Genomic DNA, 22,822 nt, shown 5'->3' with positions numbered 1-22,822 from the left:
GAACATAACAGAGGACCATTCTCATGGCCCATCTCACTGGTCGTTTTGGACCCCGTGGGCGTACCATCAGGCGCAAGGGGCTCCAGTTGCTTCGACCTCTCGCTCCGGCCACTCTGTTAGAAGGGCCCCGGAGTCCACCATCTCTCGGCCTCCGCCAGGGGGCATGGAGGCTTCCGTGTCCGCACCACCTGACGCCCTGGACTCAAGCGCAGGTGATGCTCCGGCCCAGGAGCAGGGAGCCCAGGACCCTCCCTTGGATCCTGTCCCACCGGAGGCATCTTCCTCTTCCTCTCCGGATGAGGCAGTGGCGGGCACATCGTGCACAGGTCCACCTCCAATAGATCTTCGGGCCCACCAAGATCTTCTGCGTCGGATGGCCCGTAATATGGACCTGCAGGCGGAGGAGATAGTGGAGGTGCACGACCCCATCGTGAATATCCTCGGAGCGGATGCCCCATCGAGGGTGGCGTTACCCCTGATCCGCACGATACAAGCCAATGTATCTACGATATGGCAGACTCCTGTCTCTATCCCACCCACAGCGAGAGGGGTGGAAAGGAAATACTTTGTTCCGTCTAAAGACTACGGGTACTTGTATACCCACCCCCAGCCGTGTTCACTGGTGGTGGCATCAGTGAACGCAAGGGAGCGCCACGGTCAGCAGGCCGCAGCGCCCAAATCGAAGGAGGCTAAGCGCCTCGATTTATTCGGCCGTAAAGTTTACTCAGCCGGAGGGTTGCAACTTAGAGCGGCTAATCAACAGGCGCTCTTGAGCCGCTATAGCTTTAACTCCTGGAACTCTATGGGGAAGTTCAAGGAGTTGGTTCCCCAAGAGTCCAGGGAGGAGTTTGGAGCCCTGGTGGAGGAGGGTAAGAAGGTGGCTCGGACCTCCTTACAGGCCTCCTTAGACATAGCGGACTCTGCTGCGAGAACCCTGGCCTCAGGTATCGCTATGCGGAGGATCTCCTGGCTCCAGGTTTCGGGTCTGCCTCAGGAACTGCAGCAAACCCTGCAGGATCTGCCCTTTGAAGGACTAGGGCTCTTTTCCGAAAAGACGGACTCTCGCCTGCAGAGCCTCAAGGACTCCAGGACGATCATGCGTTCCTTGGGGATGCATGTTGTGGGCCCTCAGCGCAGGCCATTTAGACCGCAGCCTCAGCGCTTCTACCCCCCCCCGCCTCGTCAGAGACAGGACTCGACCCGGAGGCGAGGGCGAGGTGGTAGAAGAAGGTGGACCGGCCCTCAACCTGGTCAGAACCAGGGGCCACCTAGACCACCTTCAGGCCCCAGGCAGAACTTTTGAAGGTGCGGTCGAGGACGGCGCCCCAGTCATCCCACAGGATCCAGCCCCATCCTTTCGGGATCGCCTTTCCCATTTCCACCGGACCTGGTCCCTTATAACTTCGGACCGTTGGGTCCTTCGCATGGTGGACAGGGGATATGCTATCCAGTTTTCTTCAATCCCCCCCTCCTCCCCCCCTTCCCCGTCCCTCTTCAGGGACCCTTCTCACGAGCAACTTCTTATACAGGAAGTTTCCACGCTCCTTGCTATGGGGGCCATAGAGGAGGTTCCAGTGGAGTTAAGGGGCAGGGGATTCTATTCCCGTTACTTCCTCATTCCCAAGTCCAAAGGAGGTCTGCGACCCATCTTGGACTTGCGCGGACTCAACAAATTCGTAGTAAAGTTGAAGTTCCGCATGGTCTCTTTGGGGACCATTATCCCTTCCCTCGATCCTGGAGACTGGTTCGCCGCCCTCGACATGAAAGATGCATACTTTCACATAACAATTTACCCGCCTCACAGACGCTTCCTGCGGTTCGTGGTAAGCAAGGTGCACTACCAATTTGCAGTCCTTCCCTTCGGCCTATCCTCGGCCCCAAGGGTGTTCACGAAATGTATGGCTGTCGTGGCAGCGTACCTTCGTCGGCAAGGGATACAGGTGTTCCCGTACCTAGACGACTGGCTGGTACGCGGTCGCACCAAAGAACAAGTTCGAGATCACGTCCACATAATAGTGCACACATTCAACAAGTTGGGTATCCTACTTAACAAGGACAAATCCACTCTAGAACCTACCCAGAGAATAGAATTCATCGGCGCGGTTCTAGACTCCAGACGTGCACAAGCCATCCTGCCAGACAATCGCTTTTGCACCATCACGAGCCTCATTCAAGGACTCAAGGCCTTCCCAACTACCACGGTGAGGTCGTGCCTCACCCTGCTGGGTCACATGGCTTCCTGCACGTACGTAACCAGGCATGCCAGACTTCGGCTTCGCCCACTCCAGACCTGGGTGTCATCAAGATACCGCCCACATCGGGACAGCCTGAACATGGTGGTCACGGTCCCGAACTCGGTCCTGACCTCCCTCACATGGTGGCTAGACCACAAGGTGGTTTGCGAGGGGATGCCGTTTCACGCCCCACAACCCTCTCTGCACCTGGTCACAGACGCTTCATCCCTGGGTTGGGGCGCCCATCTCAACGAACACCATACCCAGGGCCTGTGGACTGCACCCCAGATAGCCCTGCACATCAATGTTCGGGAACTGATGGCGGTGCGCCTGGCGTGCCAGGCATTTCTCAATCTCCTACGTGGCCGCTGTGTGTTAGTTCTCATCGACAACACCACCGCCATGTTTTACATCAACAAGCAAGGAGGAGCACGTTCGTCAATGCTATGCCAAGAGGCCATTCGCCTGTGGGACTTCTGCATCGCCCACTCAATCCATCTCACGGCATCGTTCCTCCCTGGAGTCCAGAACACTCTGGCGGACCGACTCAGCAGGTCCTTTCAAACACACGAGTGGTCTATCCGTCCGGACATCATACATTCCGTTTTCCAGAAGTGGGGGTTTCCCCAGATAGACCTGTTTGCATCTCGAGACAACAGGAAGTGCCACGTGTTCTGCTCCCTGCAAGGTCGAGCTCCGGGCTCCCTCTCGGACGCGTTTCTCCTTCCCTGGAAGGACCACCTGTTTTATGCCTTCCCTCCGTTTCCTCTGGTCCACAAGGTACTGCTCAAATTGCGCAGAGACCAGGCACAGGTGATTCTGATCGCCCCAGCGTGGCCGAGACAACATTGGTACACCACACTGTTGGAGCTCTCGGTTCAGACACCGATCCCGCTTCCATTATGCCCGGACCTCATCTCTCAGGACCACGGCCGCCTGCGTCACCCCGACCTGCAATCACTCCACCTCACGGCGTGGCTGCTCCATGGTTCACCCAGGCAGAGCAGCAGTGCTCGCACTCTGTCCAACAGATTCTGCTGAGCAGTAGGAAGCCCTCAACACGGACCACATACTTGGCCAAGTGGAAGCGGTTCTCCTGTTGGTGCGAACAACGAGCCACGTCCCCGTTGCAGGCACCTATTCCTCTCATTTTGGAATATCTCCTCTCCCTAAAACAGCAAGGGTTGGCGATATCTTCAATTAGAGTTCACCTGGCCGCTATATCGGCCTTTCACCCAGGGGAACTCGCATCCTCGGTATTCTCTAACCCGATGGTCGTTAGATTCCTCAAGGGCTTAGACCGGACGTACCCACAACAACGTCAGCCCGTTCCGACGTGGGACCTCAACCTGGTTCTCTCCAAGCTCACAGGTCCTCCATTCGAGCCACTGGCCACCTGTTCACTTCTGTACCTATCCTGGAAGACAGCCTTCCTCGTAGCCATCACCTCAGCAAGGCGCGTTTCTGAACTCAGGGCGCTTACATCCGAGCCCCCTTACACGGTTTTCCATAAGGATAAAGTGCAGCTTCGTCCACATCCTGCCTTTCTCCCTAAGGTGGTTTCTCCTTTTCATATCAACCAGGATATATTTCTCCCGGTCTTTCATCCTAAACCACATGCTACTCGCCAGGATCAACGTTTGCATTCTCTGGACGTACGCAGGGCCCTGGCCTTCTATATTGACCGCACAAGGCACTTTAGAAAGACGACGCAACTCTTCGTTGCAGTGGCCGACCGAATGAAAGGCTCACCGGTCTCCTCACAACGCCTATCCTCCTGGATTACGTCTTGCATCCGGACTTGCTATGACCTGGCAGGTGTCTCAGCACCGCACCTCACCGCTCACTCCACGAGGGCCCAAGCTTCCTCGACTGCTTTCCTGGCGCAAGTTCCGATCCAGGACATCTGTAGAGCGGCGGTTTGGTCATCAGTCCACACGTTTACAGCTCACTATGCACTAGTGCAGCAGTCCAGGGACGATGCTGCCTTCGGATCAGCGGTTTTGCACACAGCAATGTCTCACTCCGACCCCACCACCTAAGTTGGGCTTGGGAGTCACCTAATGGAATGGATATGAGCAAGCACTCGAAGAAGAAAAGACGGTTACTCACCGTTGTAACTGTTGTTCTTCGAGATGTGTTGCTCATATCCATTCCAAACCCGCCCCCCGTCCCCACTGTCGGAGTAGCCGGCAAGAAGGAACTGAGGGGGCGCCGGGTCGGCTGGGGTATATATTCAGCGCCATGAAGGCGCCACTCTAGGGGGCTCCACAGCCGACCCGCCGGTGTTGCTAGGGTAAAAATCTTCCGACGATCGTGCACGCGGCGCGCACACACCTAATGGAATGGATATGAGCAACACATCTCGAAGAACAACAGTTACAACGGTGAGTAACCGTCTTTTTCCTCACTTCAGTTCTACCACAGCGATAATATTGCACAAGCATAACTTGTTTGTTTTTAAGCCAAGGTTTAAAAACAAACAAAAAAATTGAGTCAAACCTAATTTGTGTGGTAAGTGACAGTTGGTCTCTGAAACTATGTGGATTATCTCAGTGAAAGTCATGAGCTTCCTCATTCTGGAGAATGAAACAAGACGTTGCTCTTTAACTGGGTGTCCTGAACCACAAATTGCAATGTTGCTATGAAGCTATGTAGGCACGTTGCATGGCCTACTTGAGAATGTAGAGGATGTAGCAGATTTCTTCAAACTTCCCCTTGCCATCAAGGTCCATCATCCTGTAACTTAAGTCTTCCATTACTGTTACCCTGCTCTAATGTGCACAAATTAGAAAGCTTCTTGAGTAACAATTATATTGGCTAAAGCTAACAGATCTGCTATCAGATCACTTTTAGAGTCCATTGAACTAGTAGGGCTCCAGGTGGGTAAAAAGGCCTGCCTGTGAGGATACAACTGCAGGTTAGGTACAGTATTTAAATTATGCTCTTGATAACTCCAAATTAATGCCCCTTTAAGAAAGAGGCTTTTGTTGCTGACTTCCATAGTAACAAGACAACAAACCTACTTCTGTGTCATCAAATTCACTTGTAATCATAGAAGATTAGGGTTGGAAGAGACCTCAGGAGGTCAGTTAGTCCAACCCGCTGCTCAAAGCAGGACCAACTCCAACTGAATCAAACTTAAATTTAAAATAGTTAGTTGCAAAACATGCTGGGCAGTTGACTTCATCCAACTACTGTTTATTTAAAAGGAAGTTGTTTCTGTATTCTTGTGGTTTCTGTAGAAATGTGCTACCGTAGATATTCACGTATTGACTCTGCATCCAGATAAAACTCATGGATACTTGGCCTCTGAGAGACTAGGCCATTTAAAAAAAAAATCAACTTTTAATCTGATTTGCTTTTAATTTTATTGCAAGCCTTTCTAGTTGACATAGACTTCGGAGGATGTCTACACAGCTTCTGGGAGCAATTCTTGTAGCCTGCGTGGACAGACTTGTTTTAGTGGGGCTTCCACTAGCATGCTTACAAATAGCAGTGTGGCTGTCCGGGTTTGGCCTGTGGAGCCTAGGGAGCCCAAATGTCAAAGCAGTGCCTACAGAGCTATTTTTAGCACACTAGCCCAAGCCCTGCAAGTGTGAGTCTGTCAAGACTCGCTCCCGGCAGCTGTGTAGACAGACATACCATAGAGTCCTTGGTAAAATGTGCTGCATTTAATTTCACTCGTATCCCCAGTCATTTCAGCAGTTGGGTCTAATCTAATTCCATAATAAAGAAGCAACAAACTAGACATTGTTAGTTGCCATACAAATAATCCTAGCAGAGGCAGAAAAAGGTACTGCCAGCAGTTTAAAAACAGCAGTGGGGACCTTGACCAAATAAAAGCAGTTTCAGCTTTCCTGGGGTAGATTTGTACTGGTTTTGAGGAATCAGATAGGGAATATATCTAAGCCCAGTTAAATTATTTAGATCTAACTGGATTTTTTTGTCATGGAAGGAAAGTATTTTGAAGGAAATATCCTCTCAGAATGTATACTCAATGAGGAGCATGTCAATTATTGTTCAATAGCCCTATTGATCATCAGCATGAATCTTTGAAATAATGGACCACTCGTTGGCAAGCATAATGATGAGTCAGTTCACTGTCAATCAAATGGGATTTTTCCAAATAACAGGTTGGACAATGGATTGGAGGCTTTTAACCATGAGAGAGAGTTTGACACTGTCTTCAGTTGTATGATGGTTACATACAAGGACCTCTGAGTCATTCTTCTGGTGAAGTGTCAGTGCCCATACTAGAAAGACAAGGTGCAGAGGTAATTGGACCAACTTCTGTGAGAGAAGTTTCAAGCTTACACAGAGATCTCCCATCTTGTCCGTCTTACATTATAAATGGCAAATATTTGCATACAGTCTCTAATTCTGACCTGGATTTTCTGACCTATTTAAAAATATTAAATTGTCTGGGTACTGTTTGTTTCTATTATAGTTCACTTGGTACATGGCCAGTGAGGAATGCTAATCTTATTTTTTTTTTGATCTCTGAATTTAAAAAAAAACAACCCACAAAATATCTCAGCACAATGATTTGGAGCTATTAAATTGTGCATATGGTTAGTCTGTGACCATATACCCCTATGATTATCTAGTTCATTCCTTTCTTTTATGCCCACTTGTTGCATCTTGTTTTAAGCTAGTTTGTAAGCTCCTCATTGTATGAACCACCTCTTCTTATATGTTCAGATAGCACCCTGATTCTTATTGGGGCCCCCTGGATGCTACTATAATATAAATAATGGCTATGGGCCCAATTCTGCAAACATTTCAAGTCTGGTGGAACTACTCATTGGTAAAGTTAATCATGTGCATAAGTGTGCGGCTAGACTTTAAAGTTACATACTAGTTTCAATTGCATCTTTTTTTTATATAGAATTTTCTAATTGTAGGCTTAAAGGGACATGGTTTGAAAGATCATTTGTCTGAATGTTGTACCTACTATAGTGACAGGTCACACCTAAAAGTACTGTAATCTAAAAGCTAGCAAAACAATTCTCAATCTTTTTTTTATTTTGTGTCTAGTCAGTTTCATCGTTCTTCTGCAAAACTTCTCCCTTGCAGAAAAGATTTGCATAAATGTAAACAGGGGAGAAGAAATACGCTATAAAAGGAATTGGAGACAAAATCAGAGCATGCTGTTTGTCTATTTTAGAGAATTGAAATTGGCAGCATTCTTGTAAACTTCCCATACTGGTCTCTACCCAAAGTCAAATTGCATTTGACAGTCTGACTGTTGGGTGAGAGTGAAGCATTCCTCCCCATTCCCTAGTTGTAAAAAGAAACAGCTGAGCTCTGAAGCGTAAAAGTTGATAAGGACTTTGTGCTTACTGAGGATGACTTCCATTGCTTAGATTGAACAAAATCTGTTTTGATTTAATCATTCAAAATTGAATGTTGGATATGTGCAGTAGAAAAATGAAGTTTACACACGCACACTTGAATATACTATGTATGCTAGTGCAATACAAATATGGAAGTGCACACGTATTGGTTTGTGGAATTCAGCAGTAGAAAGCAGAACTCATAAGGGTTGCAAATGGAATAGCTATGGAGTAGTGAGCCTGTAAGTTGGAGAAATGTCTTCTAAAACCAGCTTCCACACTTCCAGCTTCCCCCAGAAAACACTAGGAAAATCAATGCAGAAAACATGCTGAGGTTGCACAGTTAGAAATAAAAAGGGTCCAACTTCAATGTTAATCAGCTGTTGTGCAGCATAAGACATAAAAAGATGGGCCTTTTGTAATGAGCAGTAATACTTTACCCCAAAGAGGAATAGTAAATGGTTCATATGTACCATGTAGTGCAAATACAGTGTACTAGTAGAACCAGGGGTTCTCAAACTGGGGGTCGTGACCCCTCGGGGTCGTGAGGTTATTACATGGGGCGTCGCGAGCTGTCAGCCTCCACCCCAAACCCTGCTTTGCCCCCAGCATTTATAATGGTGTTAAATATGTAAACAAGTGTTTTTAATTTATAAGGGGGGGGTCACACTCAGAGGCTAGCTATGTGAAAGGGGTCACCACTACAATAGTATGAGAACCACACTCTTTTCTTCTGGATAAACCTCTAATTTATATAATTCAGCCTTGCTTCAAATCAAGCAATAAAAGTTGCTGTTGGAACTGCAGTTTCTGCTTTGCATTGCCAGAGTTTATAATGAACTGTGCAGTCTTCACATTGCATGAATGCTGGGTTTTATATTTTAAAATATTTTTTACAATTCTGATTAAATTATTGGTACACGACAGTAGTAATTTTGTCATTTCTTAGAGACACTGAAACTGCTTGTGCATTCATATTTACATTCCCCTACATAAAAACAAATCTTGTCCTATCCTTTTTTTGACTACTGTGGGTACTCACAGATCCAAACACATTTCTGAGGCTGAATGTAACTTGAATATCCCGCACATGTCCTGATTGTGACACCGACTCAATTGTTGCTTGACTCCTCTGCTTGTCTCTCTCGCCATCAGAAGTTGGTCCAATGAACAATATCATTTCACCCACCTTGTCTCTCTAATATCCTGGGACCAACACAGCTACAACAACACGGCATATCCTCTGCTTGAGTAACTTAAAGCTAAACTGGACAAAGCACTAGGGAATGGTTCTGCATTAGCCGCTAGAAACAAATAAGATTTCCTAATACTGTAGGGGGTAGTGTTTTGAAAGGCATCCTTGGAGCCCAACTCCCACTGACTAATGGTGCCTTTGAAAATTTACTCATAAGTCTTTTTAAATTCCCAATTCCTGGTGCAGCTGACAAGCAATTTTGTTGCAACTCTTTGAAATATAAACTACTCTAAGCTGTCTGGTTCTGGGTCTTAACTTTGGAAAGGAACATCTTCTGGAGTATAATTCACTTCCTTAATAATGAAGTCATGCATAATTAGACTTGGCAGAATTTGACTTTGTCAGTTTGATGGATAATATAAAAAATGTTTGTTTTTTAAGCATTTTTCTGACTTTAATCTATAACTTTTCACAGCTGCAGGAAATTATGGGGTATTTCAGACAATAGGAAGGTCAGTGAATAATTATTAATCACTGTAGATGTTGAGATTCAGAAAGTTAAAGCTTTGTAACTGCTAAAACACAACTAGTCAACATCACTTGTCAAAATACACAAAGTAAATTTGAGCCTTGACTCAAATTCTAGCAAGTTCTCAAGCAGCATTTTTCTTTCTTTGCCTATATGTATATTTTGATTATTATAGATGGGAATATTTGTGTTGATTTGTGTGTATATGGTGAAATTGACATTTACCAATAAAAATCTACCACTTCCAAGCCTATGCATAATTAAATATGTTTGAATAGAGAACATGTGAGAAGTGACAAAGGTTAGAGCAAAGAGTGATCCTTTCTTACACCAACATAGAACTTGTATTCTAAAAGAGCTTGGGTTGTGGATCCGGAGACCACTTCTTCCTATCCTGTGAATTAGTGAGAATTATTTTAACACAAACTGCACTGCAGCAGTAATTGTTCCATCAGATCCTCCTTGAGCAGTGGGAACAGAACCTTCGTTTTTCTTTTGCAGAATCCTAAAACAAAAGCGCAGATTGAAAACCTGGTACGGAATGGGATGAACAAGGAGCTGCGGGATCGCCTCTGTTGCAGGCTGACCTTTGGGACTGCTGGACTTCGTTCTGCCATGGGAGCAGGCTTTTGCTACATTAATGACCTTACAGTGATCCAGTCAACACAGGTAACTTGGGTAGCACTATACAGTCAGACTTTTGGTTTACACTTTCAGAGTAATCATCCTGATCACTTCAAATTATGCCTTTCATCTTCAAAATTCACAATGCATTTAAACTTACTTGACGTTATATATATATGAATTGCGTCACCCATCACTGAAATCCAGCCTCATGGGTGGGATGTGGCAACTGTTCAACAGTCCACAGAAACACCAAAAGGACAGGAAGTGTAAAATTACTCATCCAGCTAAACCTGCCCAAGGCATCTTAGGTAGGCCAGATGTAATTACCTAAAGTGAAGTTTTGCCAGTGAGCTAAAGCTTTTTGTGTTAACTTCAGGGGACTCATCTGATATTACATGAGCAACCAAAATGCTCTTGTTTGCAAGTCTTTGAAAGATATAGAAAATTCCTTCTCATTATTTATATTCTCTATTTTCAGGGTTTCTATACCCCTCCTTCCCCATCATGTGAGCAGCAATCTGGTGGGGGGGGAGAGGGCGCTTGCCCTTTTGAGAGGGTCTGAGTGTGATGAAGTGGGAATGTTTCTTAATATTTTGTATGATTACTGTGCATGTCTCCGTTTCACCTATGTGCTGCATGTTGAACTAGGTGCTGGGAAGAGTTGTTTACTTGATAGCAGCCTTCAACTACCTGAAGGGGGGGTTCCAAAGAGGATGGAGCTCGGCTGTTCTCAGTGGTGGCAAATGACAGAACAAGGAGCAATGGTCTCAAGTTGCAGTGGGGGAGGTCCAGGTTGGATATTAGGAAACACTATTTCTCTAGGAGGGTGGTGAAGCACTGGAATGCGTTACCTAGGGAGGTGGTGGAATCTCCTTCCTTGGAGGTTTTTAAGGCCCGGCTTGACAAAGCCCTGGCTGGGATGATTTAGTTGGGAATTGGTCCTGCTTTGAGCAGGGGGTTGGACTAGATGACCTCTTGAGGTCCCTTCCAACCCTGATATTCTATGATTCTACTCTGGCAGAGTCTCAGCAGAATATGGCCACTCCAATGGCTGGACATGTGGTGCCTGGCAACTAATGACCCTGGACTGTCCCCAACCCCCGCAGGAAGCCAGCTGGTTTTGTCCAGGTGTGGACAGAGAGCTAAGGTAGATAAGCAGGTGACCTTGTTCAGACCAGGAAGAGGAACAAAGGATGGAGGAGAGACCCTTGGGGTTGTATAGTGTGGGCTGCTGGAAGCAGGAGACACGCTTCTGGACTGGGGACAAAGGAGGAGGGGTAGGACTGACCCAGGTGGACTATGCTGTAACGTTTTCTATTCTCGATGCTAAGTAAGGACTTTCTATGCTGTGTTCCAGATATGTAATAAACCCTTCTATTTTTACAATGCTATCTGAGTCACTGAGGTTGGGGGTGCATTGCTTCCTTTGGATATGCAAGTCTCCCCCCAGGTGGCCAATTCGAGTGGACTCACTGAGTGAAATGGGTGCTGAAGGCTCTGAAGTTCGGACCCAGGAGGCAGTGAAGCTAAGGGGTTAACACACTAAAGGGCTTCTCCCAGGGACTGTTCCAGAGCTGTGCAAGGCCCCAGACCTGTGAAGCCTTAACATGGAGGTTCTCTCCCTGCCCCTCATTTGAGCCAGCATCTGGAAAAGTCCTGCCCCTTTGGATGGGGAGCTGAGAACATGCATACTTCATGCATATCACAAACTGTAAAGCAGGAGGTGGATGGGAACACACATTGAGATGCATGGAGCAGTTCACATGTCTCAGATCTATTGTTTTAGATTATATTAATCTCCGTGGGGTGTTTGCATGCTGAGAACATCACATTGAAACGAATGTGCCACTTCACACCTTTCAGACCCTCCTATGCTGTCAGTGGATGTGTAAAGGAGCCCTTCCCATCCTCACTTCCTCTTTAAAGGACACTTCTGACTGCTCTAAAATCTGCATGCTTGCATTGGGTTTCTTGAAATTACCTGTGACTTGTGGGAGTGCAGAGTAGGGTTGGTGATTCAAACTTGGGGTCACTTGAACTAGGGTTTCCGGAGATATAACCTGGGAGGGGAAAATAGCCATTTTTCAAAAAAAATTGGTGCGTTTGGGGTTTTTTGTGCAGAGGTAGAGATCAAACTGTTGCTGTGATGCAGGTCAAAATGGTCTCAGTCAGTTTTGATCTCAGGTTTTGCATGGCACCTGCTAATTCTCTGGGGGACTCTGGAAAAATTGCTGCCCCAACAGACCCACTCCTTTGCTGTATTTGGCCCTGCATCAACTTCTGCCTTAATTCCCCCGCCTTCTTTTTGCCTCTTCTGTGTGTAGTAGTGTTCTGGCTACTTCCTGATCTCTGGACAGATGAATGTGGTGTTTCCAAAGACACACAGCATGGAAGTTGATCGCTGACGGAAAAGAAGGATGTGCGCTGCCTGGGTTGGCAGCATGTGGATTCTTGGTGATTCCTGGATCATGAGATTGCAGAAGTTTGCAGGAGAGCAAGAAGTACACCATGGCTTGGGGATTGCTGGCTACAGGCTGATCTGGGTGAAGAGAGTTGGCTTGCATTAGCATCATGTTTTACCCACTCTGCAGCATCTAACTGGTGACTTAAGAGGTTGTGATCTATTGGACCTCATGGTGATTCACTCAGGTGGAAATAATCTGGTTTTTTTTATTCCTGGTATACACCTCAAACCATGTCTGATAGCAGATTTGGACGGCATCAGAAATGTGTGTCCAGGAGCTGTGTAATAGTTTTCTCTGGTTTGGCTGAACATTTGAATAATCAATACAGTGACAATATGAAAGCTGTTAAGAGTCAGAACAATATTAATCAGGAAATGGGCAGGTGTGTGGCTACCCAGGAAATGTATATTGCAGGGGTCGGCAACCTTTCAGAAGTGGTGTGCCGAGTCTTCATTTATTCACTCTGATTTAAGGTTTTGCGTGCCAGTAATACACTTTAACGTTTTTAGAAGGTCTCTTTCTATACCTCTATAATATATAACTAAACTAATGTTGTATGTAAAGTAAATAAGGTTTTTAAAATGTTTAAGAAGCTTAATTTAAAATTAAATTAAAATGCAGAGCCCCCGGGACCGGTGGCCAGGACCCAGGCAGTGTGAGTGCCACTGAAAATGAGCTTGCACGCTGCCTTTGGCATGCGTGCCATAGGTTGTCTACCCCTGGTATATTGTATGACACAAAAACATTATTCTTTGAGTGATTGCACATGTCCATTCCACTTTAGATCCGTGCATGCCTCGTGCATGGCTGTTGGGGAACTTTTCCCCTCCCTAGTACAGGTTGAAGCGGTTTGAGTGTTCTGTCGCTGCATGCCACTGCATGCTGGTATAAGAGGGCAGAGCTGCCCCTGACCCCTCCCAGTTTCTTCTTACCATCATGGTAATTGGAAGTCTTGCTATTGTCAGTTTATTTCCCTCACTCTTTGCATAAAGTCTGTTTTTTGTTCAGTAGTTAGTTACAGTGTATAGTTAATGATAGGTTTTAGTTTTTGATCTCTTTTGGACCAAATTTGATTCTCTGGTCCGGAACTGGTAGAGAGAGTCATACCTCTCTCTCTCTCTGGGGTTTAAGTCATAAAAACATAAAAATGGCCATACTTCAGATCATAGGTCCATCTAACAGGTTCCTGTCTTCCCACAGTGGCCAATGCCAGGTTCTTCAGACGGAATGACAGAACAGGTAATCATCAAGTGAACCATCCCCTGTTGCCCATTCCCAGATTCTGGCAAACAGAGGCCAGTTACACCATCCCTGCCCATCTTGGCTAATAGCTATTGATGGACCTAGCCTCCATGAATTTATCTAGTTCTTTTTTTGAACCCTGTGTGACAGACCCAGACCAGTGGGGTACAGGAGTCTGGTAGAGGGCAAATATACTGGTCACTGGATGAGTAGTTTTCTGTTCCCTGCGTGACCAGAGCAGTGGCTGCACTAGAGTAATCAGGAACCTGCTAGAACCAGTTAAGGCAGGCAGGCTAATTAGGACACCTGGAGCCAATTAAGAAGCTTCTAGAATCAATTAAGGCAGGCTAATCAGGGCACCTGGGTTTTAAAAAGGAGCTCACTTCAGTTTGTGGCGAGAGTGTGAGGAGCTGGGAGCAAGAGGCGCAAGGAGCTGAGAGTGAGAGGGTGTGCTGCTGGAGGACTGAGGAGCACCAGCGTTATCAGACACCAGGAGGAAGGTCCTGTGGTGAGAATAAGGAAGATGTTTGGAGGAGGCCATGGGGAAGTAGCCCAGGGAGTTGTAGCTGTCATGCAGCTGTTACAGGAGGCACTCTAGACAGCTGCAGTCCACAGGGCCCTGGCCTAGAACCTGGAATAGAGGGCGGGCTTGGGTTCCCCCCAAACCTCCCAATTGACCTGGACTGTGGGTTCTTCCAGAGGGGAAGGTCTCTGGGCTGTTCCCCAACCCACATGGTGAATCTCTGAGGCAAGAAAATCCGCCAATAAGTGCAGGACCCACCAAGATAGAGGAGGAACTTTGTCACACCTGTTATAGTCTTGGCCTTCACAACATCCTCTGGCAAAGAGTTTCACAGGTTGACTGTGTGTTGTGTGAAGAAATAGTTCCTTTTGTTTGTTTTTAAACCTCCTGTTTTAAGTCCTGCTAGCCGTGTGCCAGGCCAGTGCCGGTCAGTGACCCACACCCCAGCTTCCTAAAATGTTGGGGGAGTTTCACATCAGTGAGAAATATCACCTTTTATAGACGTTTTAAACCTCACTCAAAAAAAATAGAGCTGTGAGACTTAAATATTTCCTTATGGAGGCAGCACTCCATTGGAGCTGTTGGGTTCAGAGTGCGCTCCAAGTGCGGCTCCATCTGTACAGAGTGTACCTCCTGAGAGGCCTTGGCACTGTGTTCTGTATCTCTAGAACTGATGAAGAGACCCAGATCTGCCAAGGACATGGTCTGTTGTCCAGAAAGACCTTCAGTACCCAGGCCATCTAAAAGCAAGAATTCTGAGAGGGACTCTGAAGGGAAGCATTCTCCAGCATGCTCATCTGCTGCAAAGGGGGGTTTGTCAAGCCCAGAACCTGTGCCAGATCTGTTGAGGCCGATTCCTGAAGTGTCTGTGTCGGACCCAAGATCCAATTTCGATATTGACTACCCCAGAAGGGTACTCTGCCACTAGAGAATTACCGAACCTCTTGGTACCAGTGTCTCTTGTGGTTCAGGAAGGGTTTCAGCCCTCACTGGAAACTGGTCCCTACACCACCTCTGCAAAAGCATACAGTACTGATGCTACTTCTGGTGCCTAGGAGTCCTGTACATTCTAGGGGCTTGCCACCGTTAATATCCCTGTTGCCACCATTTCTGGGTTTGGCTTACTGGTCTCCTGTCCGCAGGGTTCTGCTCCACCATTATCGCATGATTGAGTCATCTTCGTTGGATCTGGAAATGGGTCCTATTGTGTCCCACACCAGGTGGGAAGCTTTCCCTGCATCAGAGCCCCATGGGGTGTGCCCAGCAGTGGGCACATCTCAAGGGGCAATGGCCTATGTAACCATGGGACTTTCCATCACCATGTCAGTGGCTATTCTGGACACGGTGGGATGTCTCTCCTGCTGCTAGGACGTCTCCTCACTTGTCTGAGCTGGCTTCATCAAAGATCATCTGCACTGCAGACAACATTCTCTGACCAGGACTGAGCAACTGGAAGATGTTCAGACAGCTCCTCCACTACAAGAGGCAGACTAGCCATTGCCTTAGTGTCCTGGTGTGTTTGTGTTCCTCATCGCCAGATGAGGTGGTGAACTTTTCTTGACCACAAGAAGATAACAAGGCTCACTAAGAACTGCTTAAAAGGATGGCAGCAGTTTTACACATTCAAGGGAAGAGATCTGCAGACCCTCCACTTAACAGCGGCGATGCTTTGTGGCTAACACCAGTAGAAATGACTTGCTTGAAAGATATGAAGGAGGTGCTTCCGAACAGCAGAAAGCTTCCATTAGGCATGCTTACCTGGCCAAATGGAAACGTTTCTCTATTTGATCTCAGCAGAGAAATGTGTCTCCAGTGCATGCTTCCATTAACCACATTTTGGATTACTTGTTGCACCTAAAACATCAAGGCCTGACAGTTAGTTAGTTCCATTAAAGTACATTTGGCAGCCATTGAAGCATTCCACCCTCCAGTGGGTGAGTGCTCACTTTTTTTCCAACCCCATAACTATCAGATTTCTAAAAGGGTTGGACAGATTATAGCTTCAGGTGCAAGTATTTGTTTCCCCATTGGATCCTAACCTGGGCCTAACAAAATTAATGGAGCCTCCCTTTGAATCTTAACTGTGCATTTCCTGTTTCTCAGAAGTTTGAGTTTTGCTCATTTCAGTATTCTGCAAGAGGACGATATACTGCCAAGCAATCTTAACTCTGCATTAACATTTTTTTGCCATTGAACCTTGAAAGTGTTACACAGCCTGGGCCCAGGGTATTGAAAAGATTGTCTAAAGCTCTAGGCCAAAGGCCATGGTTGACAACTGCTTTCCTCTGGCACACCGGCATTCCCAACTGTAAGAGTATAAAGATTATTTGTGCGGGAGACGGAATCTTCTCCAGGAGTGGTCCAAGACTGGGAAATGAGCTCCCCCAGGAACTAAGAACCGTCACAAACTGCACAGCGTTTTGCGTGAAGTGCCAGGTGCATTTCTTGACCTTGCCTTCTCTAATGTAAATCTATAGCAAAAGGTATGTTTGGTTAATTAAAAAAAAAAAAAAACTCCTACCAAAACAACAATAAGTGACTGTCTGTAGTGTGTTTGTTTGTGTTTGAGGGTTACTTGCTGTGTGCCGAGCTTGTGTTTGTCAGTCTGTTTGTTTGTTTTGGTTGTTTGAAGGACCGTGTGCTGTGGCTGGCAGTTGGAAGCTGTGAGCTTCAAAGGAAGGTTTGAAAGCTAGAAGCCTCTGGTAAGTGGCTGAGCCTTAATCAGTGGGCGGGGCATTCGTACAGGCCAGGGCTTTATAAAGCAGCGCACAAGCGACCAGGGAGCTTTTGCGACCAGGGGCTGCTAACAGGGAGTTTCGCAAGGGAGTTTGGAAGGGGAGCAGGAAGGGGGCAAGGGTCCCTTGCCGGTTCTATCTGTTTTCTCTTTATTCCCCTTAATACCTATAAACCAACTACATTCAAAACTTCTTGCTTAAACAACCCTTTCAGCGGACAGGGGGCTGCAGACAGGAGTTTGACAGAGGGAGGCTTACGATGGTTAGGAAGACCCGCAACACCTGTGCCAGCACTGCTTCTGTCTCCTCCACCTGTGCCTGTAGCCAGACAGAGCGCCTGAGCATGGATGCTTCTACCCAGATCCTGGTGTGGTTTTGCAGAGACTGTAACTTGCAATTTCCACTTACTGATATCCAGGCTGGGGGGACCATCCAATGTGAGAGGTGCCTGCTGGTGGAATCTCTCAGGCAGCAGGTGGGAGAGCTACAGGAGGAGGTGGCTAGGTTGAGGAGCATCCAAATCCACGAGCAATTCCTCGACAGTGTCCATGTGGAGACAGCTGAGGTAGCTGTCCCAGTACACAGGACTGCTGGTACACCACCGGTGGAGGAGGAGATGGCTCAGGGTGGACACTGGCAGCTGGTTACTTCTGGCAGCAGGCAGTGCTCCACCCCTGCTCCGAACCCTCCTGCCGTGGTAATAGGTAACCGTTATGCTCTTCTTGATACAGGAAAGAAGGAATCACTCCCTACAGTAAAGGAGGATAAGCCTCGTACCCCTAAGGCTGGGAGGTCTGCTGCCACCACTGCGAATAGGAAACGTAGGGTAGTGGTGGTCGGAGACTCTCTGCTGAGGGGGACGGAGGCGCCCATCTGTCGCCCTGACATTTCATCTCGGGAGGTTTGCTGCCTGCCGGGAGCCCGTATCCGAGACGTTACGGAGGCATTGTAGAGGATTATCCAGCCCTCTGACTACTACCCCATGATACTCATCCATGTGGGCACAAATGATACTGCGCGGTGTGACACTGAGCGGATCAAGAGTGACTACAGGGCTCTGGGAGTACGGGTGAAGGAGTTTGGAGCGCAGGTGGTATTCTCTTCAATTCTTCCTGTCAAAGGTAGGGGCCCGGGCAGAGACAGATGCATCATGGAGGTGAATGCCTGGCTGCAAAGATGGTGTCGCCAGGAGGGCTTTGGCTTCCTAGACCACGGGATGCTTTTCGAGGAAGGACTACTAGGCAGAGATGGCGTTCACCTTTCGAGGAGAGGAAAGACCCTATTTGGACACAGACTGGCTAACCTAGTGAGGAGGGCTTTAAACTAGGTTCGACGGGGACAGGTGAGCAAAGCCCACAGGTAAGTGGGGAACATGGAGACCGGGGAGATGGGTCGGAAACGAGAGGGAGTGTGGGCTATATTGTCAGAGAGAAAGGAGGGTCAGGACAAAACTGGGAGGAAAGATCAAACCAGTATCTTAGATGCCTATATACAAATGCGAGAAGTATGGGGAATAAGCAGGAGGAACTGGAAGTGCTAATAAATAAATACAACTATGACATTGGCATCACTGAAACTTGGTGGGATAATACACATGATTGGAATGTTGGTGTGGATGGGTACAGCTTGCTCAGGAAGGATAGACGGGGAAAAAGGGAGGAGGTGTTGCCTTATATATTAAAAATTTACACACTTGGACTGAGGTAGAGATGAACATAGGAGACGGAAGTGTTGAGGGTCTCTGGGTTAGGCTAAAAGGGGTAAAAAACAAGGGAGATGTCATGCTAGGAGTCTACTACAGGCCACCTAACCAGGTGGAAGAGGTGGATGAGGCTTTTTTTAAGCAACTAACAAAATCATCCAAAACCCAAGATTTGGTGGTGATGGGGGACTTCAACTATCCGGATATATGTTGGGAAAATAACACAGCGGGGCACAGACTATCCAACAAATTCTTGGACTGCATTGGAGACAACTTTTTATTTCAGAAGGTTGAAAAAGCTACTAGGGGGGAAGCTGTTCTAGACTTGATTTTAACAAATAGGGAGGAACTCGTTGAGAATTTGAAAGTAGAAAGCAGTCTGGGTGAAAGTGATCATGAAATCATAGAGTTTGCAATTCTAAGGAAGGGTAGAAGGGAGAACAGCAAAATAGAGACAATGGATTTCAGGAAGGCAGATTTTAGTAAGCTCAGAGAACTGATAGGTAAGGTCCCATGGGAATCAAGACTGAGGGGAAAAACGACTGAGGAGAGTTGGCAGTTTTTCAAAGGGACACTATTAAGGGCCCAAAAGCAAGCTATTTCGCTGGTTAGGAAAGATAGAAAATGTGGCAAAAGACCACCTTGGCTTAACCACGAGATCTTGCACGATCTAAAAAATAAAAAGGAGTCATATAAAAAATGGAAACTAGGACAGATTACAAAGGATGAATATAGGCAAACAACACAGGAATGCAGGGGCAAGATTAGAAAGGCAAAGGCACAAAATGAGCTCAAACTAGCTACGGGAATAAAGGGAATCAAGAAGACTTTTTATCAATACATTAGAAGCAAGAGGAAGACCAAAGACAGGATAGGCCCACTGCTTAGTGAAGAGGGAGAAACAGTAACAGGAAACTTGGAAATGGCAGAGATGCTTAATGACTTCTTTGTTTCGGTCTTCACCAAGAAGTCTGAAGGAATGCCTAACATAGTGAATGCTAATGGGAAGGGGGTAGGTTTAGCAGATAAAATAAAAAAAGAACAAGTTAAAAATCACTTAGAAAAGTTAGATGCCTGCAAGTCACCAGGGCCTGATGAAATGCATCCTAGAATACTCAAGGAACTAATAGAGGAGGTATCTGAGCCTCTAGCTATTATGTTTGGAAAATAATGGGAGACAGGAGAGATTCCAGAAGACTGGAAAAGGGCAAATATAGTGCCCATCTATAAAAAGGGAAATAAAAACAACCCAGGAAACTACAGGCCAGTTAGTTTAACTTCTGTGCCAGGGAAGATAATGGAGCAAGTAATTAAGGAAATCATCTGCAAACACTTGGAAGGTGGTAAGGTGATAAGGAACAGCCAGCATGGATTTGTGAAGAACAAATCATGTCAAACCAATCTGATAGCTTTCTTTGATAGGATAACGAGCCTTGTGGATAAGGGTGAAGCTGTGGATGTGGTATACCTAGACTTTAGTAAGGCATTTGATACAGTCTCGCATGATATTCTTATCGATAAACTAGGCAAATACAATTTAGATGGGGCTACTATAAGGTGGGTGCATAACTGGCCGGATAACCATACTCAGAGAGTTGTTATTAATGGTTCCCAATCCTGCTGGAAAGGCATAACAAGTGGGGTACCCCAGGGGTCTGTTTTGGGACCGGCGCTGTTCAATATCTTCATCAACGACTTAGATATTGGCATAGAAAGTACGCTTATTAAGTTTGCGGATGATACCAAACTGGGAGGGATTGCAACTGCTTTGGAGGACAGGGTCATAATTCAAAATGATCTGGACAAATTGGAGAAATGGGCTGAGGTAAACAGGATGAAGTTTAACAAAGACAAATTGAAAGTGCTCCACTTAGGAAGGAAAAATCAGTTTCACGCATACAGAATGGGAAGAGACTGTCTAGGAAGGAGTACGGCAGAAAGGGATCTAGGGGTTATAGTGGACCACAAACTAAATATGAGTCAACAGTGTGATGCTGTTGCAAAAAAAGCAAACATGATTCTGGGATGTATTAACAGGTGTGTTGTGAGCAAGACGCGAGAAGTCATTCTTCCGCTCTACTCTGCTCTGGTTAGGCCTCAGCTGGAGTATTGTGTCCAGTTCTGGGCACCGCATTTTAAAAAAGATGTGGAGAAATTGGAAAGGGTCCAGAGAAGAGCAACAAGAATGATTAAAGGTCTTGAGAACGTGACCTATGAAGGAAGGCTGAAAGAATTGGGTTTGTTTAGTTTGGAAAAGAGAAGACTGAGAGGGGACATGATAGCAGTTTTCAGGTATTTAAAAGGGTGTCATAAGGAGGAGGGAGAAATCTTGTTCACCTTAGCCTCTAAGGATAGAACCAGAAGCAATGGGTTTAAACTGCAGCAAGGGAGGTCTAGGTTGGACATTAGGAAAAAGTTCCTAACTGTCAGGGTGGTTAAACACTGGAATAAATTGCCTAGGGAGGTTGTGGAATCTCCATCTCTGGAGATATTTAAGAGTAGGTTAGATAAATGTCTATCAGGGATGGTCTAGAAAGTATTGGTCCTGCCATGCGGGCAGGGGACTGGACTCGATGACCTCTCGAGGTCCCTTCCAGTCCTAGAATCTATGAATCTGTGAATCTATGAACACTCCACTGCACACACTTTCTTCTGGGGAGAGGAAGAGCGAACAACCACATGACAGATGTATAGTCATGTTGCTTAACACACTTATTGGAAGATGCTCAGATACTATGGCAATGAGCGCAGTATAAAAGCTTCTGTAGAGCAGAATCCATGTTGGCACTTGGTTTAGCTACAGTAGTGATTAGGATGATGAAACTTCTGAAGGAAAAAAGTCTAGTGGCCTTGTTTGCTAAATAAATGTCTTGTTGATGCAAAGGAAGTTAATTAGTCACTTCACTTTTTGACCTGTGTGGTGGTGAGTTTGGAGCTGTTCACTCCAAAGGCCTGAAAACTGCATGCTGCCTTTGTGTTTTGGTCTGCTGAAAGTGTGAGTGAGCTTGGATTGGCTGACAGAATAAACGGTCTTGGCAGGAAGTGTAAAGTTTCATTTTATGCACTAGGGAATCAGTCTTTTTCTAGTGCTGTAGCGTGTGAATTATGTTTTGTGTGTGGGTTATTGAAAGTCAAACTGGTTGGTATTTACTCTGTAAAGACTGTTTTTGGTTGTTTACTTTCTGTGGTTAGGTATGCTACTGTGATGATCTCGAGGAGCCAGCTAAAACTTACTTCTGAAGCAGAAAGGCTTTTGATTTACTCTCTGGTTGCGGAGTACTTTCAATCTTCTTTGCTTTGGGATTTTAACTACAGTACATTAGAGATAAGGTATAATGGGAGTATGTTAAATGGGTAATCCTGATTTACTAAAATTTTTTAACTTCTTCATTCCCATAGCAGTACTTTTAAATGGCCTTTAGTGTAATTAAATTTGTTTCCTTTTAAGGGTTCCATTGAAGTCTTTGTTCTAAGTATACCCTGTACCCCTTGGCACTGAGGTTTTGTGATTGAGCTGGAGGTCATACAATCACACAAAGGCCTGATCCAGAGAGGTGCCCGGCACCCACTACTATTCGCTCTTGGGGGATTATGAATGTTTAGCACTTTTCTGAATTAGGCCCAGGAATGCAGTATAAATCTGCAACAAGCATTAGTTTCTAGGCATTATGATTACATTTAGTATGTTACTGAAATCTACATCCAAAGACTCTTCCAACAGTGCTAGAAACACTATTGCTCTTTTAAAACTAATATCAGAAAGACAAAATGCTGAGTGACATCGGGGTTGCATCAGAATAGGAGAAAATTCTAGCCTGTGTATGTCTGGATAAACATTAGATATTCAGCAAATCGATATTTTTCCAAAGCTACCTGCCCTCATGTATGATCAAATGGCTTTGGTGCTCTAAGGGCCTCAGTGGTCTCTGCTCTCACACCACTTTGTGGTACACTGAGAACTGTAGTATCATAACTAAATGGTTAATGGTCCATATACGGTAATTATTATGGAAGTGTTTGAAAGCGGTCAGTGGGGATGCTGGGAATGGAAAGCAGAGAAGTTCCAAAAGGGAATGGGATTTCAAATGATTCTTGTAGTTTAAATATTGGCGATACTCTGGGCTCTCCCTGTCAGCTTTCTCTTGTAGCACTGGCACAAAGTACGAATGTTGACAAGGTGGGAGCAATTCAGTCAACTCAAATCTCAGACTTGGGGTCTCTTACTGGCTAA

The 22,822-nt window shown here is 46.2% G+C and overlaps 1 long non-coding RNA gene across 1 annotated transcript in view; it reads left to right on the top strand.

Moving 5' to 3' along the window:
- The first annotated feature begins 4,651 nt into the window (after positions 1–4,651).
- The window catches only part of LOC135978445 (uncharacterized), a 40,182-nt gene continuing 22,011 nt past the window's right edge, over positions 4,652–22,822 (top strand). Inside the window, exon 1 of the long non-coding RNA XR_010595817.1 lies at positions 4,652–9,966. This is a non-coding gene — a long non-coding RNA (uncharacterized LOC135978445). The remainder of the gene's footprint in view (positions 9,967–22,822) is intronic.

Source organism: Chrysemys picta, unplaced genomic scaffold (assembly GCF_011386835.1).
Source record: "Chrysemys picta bellii isolate R12L10 unplaced genomic scaffold, ASM1138683v2 scaf266, whole genome shotgun sequence".
NCBI lineage: Eukaryota > Metazoa > Chordata > Testudines > Emydidae > Chrysemys > Chrysemys picta.
Note: the sequence above shows the minus strand (reverse complement) of the source record. Positions and strands in the feature narration are given on the sequence as shown.